This window comes from Nyctereutes procyonoides, unplaced genomic scaffold, assembly GCF_905146905.1.
Source record: "Nyctereutes procyonoides isolate TBG_1078 unplaced genomic scaffold, NYPRO_anot_genome, whole genome shotgun sequence".
Classification (NCBI taxonomy): domain Eukaryota; kingdom Metazoa; phylum Chordata; class Mammalia; order Carnivora; family Canidae; genus Nyctereutes; species Nyctereutes procyonoides.
Window position 1 is genome coordinate 17,536,190 of NW_026575125.1, and position 3,053 is coordinate 17,539,242.

The following is a 3,053-nucleotide window of genomic DNA, read 5'->3' on the forward strand; positions in this document are numbered from 1 at the left end:
CCCAGGACCATGTGTGCAGGGAGGCAGGGGAAGGATAGAGAGATGTCCCGTATTTTTGCTGCATGTGAATATAAAATACTCATCAGTGTAAAAATATTGTCATTCATCCTCCTGGAATTCCTTGCCACCATCCCACCACCCCCTGCTGTGTTTTCTATTTACATATTTTCCTGTTACCTAGTGCTTACCTCTAATTTCTCTAATGAAGGGCTCTGTACCTCATCAGGAATCTCCTTCTTTAGGCAAATTGCTTGCTTTTACTCTTTGAAATATTCCACACACTTTTCCTAAGCCATATTTTTCCTCCTATGATCCTATTTTTCCTTAAAAATACAAGCCCCACAGCTGTGAGTAATGGAAGTTGCCAGAAAGAAAAGAGGCTGAAGCTTACCAAATCTGGAAGGCTGCTTCATCTGGTTGGTTGGGAAACATAAGATACAATGGGGAAATAAGTTCCTCCTTATCCCAAGAGAATTGTCCCCACCCTACCCCCAGCCTATGAGGGGGTAGTGGTAGTGGTGCTGAGGTGGCTGTTCCTGGGGACTTTAGTGACACACCAAAGATGTGAGAAGCACAGGACCTGGGGCAAGAGCACCAAGACCATCATATACCTCTCAGAGGAGGAGCTCAGGAGGGGTCAGTTGCAAGACTTTCCACCTACTCAGCTGTGACAGGGTAGGATGTGAAGGCCTTAAACTGCCAATGAGAAAAGAATAATATACCTGCTTTTTACCATGAAGAAAACCATCAGCAAAAAAAAAAAAAAAGGCAACCTACTGAATGGAAGAAGATAGTTTCAAACAATATATCCAAAATACATAAAGAATTCATGTAACTCAATAACAAAAAAACCCTAAACAACCTATTTTAAAAATGAGCAGAGGATCTGAATAGACATTTTGCCAAAGAAGACCTAGGGATGTCCAATAGACACATGAAAAAAATGCTCATCATCACTAATCACCAGGGAAATGTAAATCAAAACCACAATGAGATATCACCTCACACCTGTCAGAATAGCTCTTATCAAAAAGAAAAAAATAAGTCATTTGTGAGGATGTGAAGAAAAGGGAACCCTTGTGCACTATTGGTAGGAATGTTAATTGGTGCACTACCATGGAAAATAATATGGAGATTTCTCAAAAAATTAAAAATAGAACTACCCTAGGATCCAGTAATACCACTACTGAATATGTATCTAAAAGAAATGAAAACACCAATTTGAAGAGATATACACATCCCTATGGCAGCATTATTTACAATAGCCAAGATATGGAAGCAACCTAAGTGTCCATCAAAAGATGAATGGATAAAGAAGATGTGATACATATATACAATGGGATACTACTCAGCCTTAAAAAAAGAATGAGATTTTGCCACTGGTGGCAACATGGATGGACCTAGAGAGTACTATGCTAAGTGAAATAAGTCAGACAGAGAAAGACAGATACAATATGATTTCACTTACATGTAGAATCTAAAAAACAAAACAAATGAACAAACAAAACAGATACATATTCATAGATACAGAGAACAAATTAGCAATTGTGAGAGGGGAGGGTAGTGGTGGGACGATGAAATAAGGTGAAGTAGATTAAAAGGTACAAACTTCCAATTATAAAATAATTAAGTCATGGGGATGCAATGTACAGCATAGGGAATATAGTGAATAGTATTGGAATTAGTTTGTATGGTAATAGAAGGTAACTTGACCTATTGATGTGATCATTTTGTGATACGTAAAAATTTCAAATCAATATGTTATATACCTGAAACTAGTATGCACTTGACCCTTGAACAGATTTCAACTGCATGGGTCCACTTATGCATATTTTTTTATAAATACAGGATAGTACTATAAATGTATTTTCTCTTCCTTATGATTTTCTTTTTTTAAAGATTTATTTTATTTATTTGAGAGAGACATTGAACAGGGGGGAGTAACAGAGGGAGAGAGAGAATCCTCAAGCAGACTCCCCCCCAAGTATGGAGCCCCATGTGAGGCTTGATCCTAGGACCCCAAGATCATGACCTGAGCTGAAATCAAGAGTTGGTCGTTTAACTGACTGAGCCACCCAGGAACCTCACCCCATGATTTTTTTTTCCCCTGTGATTTTTTTTAATGACATTTCTTTTCTCTAGCTTACTTTATCATAAAAATACAGTGTAATGCACATAACATACAAAATATGCATGGATTATTTATGTTATCAGTAAGGCTTCTGGTCAACAGTAGGCTCTTAGTGGGGTGCCTGACTGGCCCAGTCAGTAGAGCATGCGACTCTTGATCTTGGGGTTGTGAGTTCAAGCCCCACTTTGGGTGTAGAGATCACATAAAAAGTTTTTAAATCTTGAAAAAAAAAAAACCAGTAGGCTATGAGTAGTTAAAGTTTTGGGGAGTCCAAAGTTAAATGCAGATTTTTTACTGCACATGAGTCAGCACCCCTGCATTGTTCAAGGATCAACTGTAATATTGTATGTCAACTATAATCCAGTTTTTAAATGTTTTTTAAAAAAGAATTCAATGTTGGGGCACCTGGCTGGCTCAGTTGGTTGAGCATCTGCCTTTGGCTCAGGTCATGGTCCCAGGGTCCTGGGACTGAGCCCCACAGGGGGCTTTCTGCTCAGTGGGGAGTCTGCTTCTCCCTCTGCCCCTCCCCCTGCTCATGCTTGTGCTCACTCTCTCTAAAATAAATACATAAAATCTTTAAAAAAAAGAATTCTATGTTGAAACACTGGAAAGTGGAGAAGGAGAGTTATGAGGTGATGTGAAAGTATGAGCATCCTCCTTGTTCATAGCAGGGAGTTAATACTGTCTAAACTTGGAACACGTAGTTAAAATATTCCAACTTTAACCACTTAATATTTAGAATCTTCTTTCTTAAACTCAGGAGTCAGTTAGGAAATAACATCTTGTTGTGAAGAAATATTGATTAGGAATTCTCTAGTTTCACATCAGTTTCTTCTTTTCTGTGATATTTAAGTAAAATTAAGAGTAACATTTTAATTAAAAGAGCATTTAATTCTTTTTATTTTATTTTATTTTTTCATGA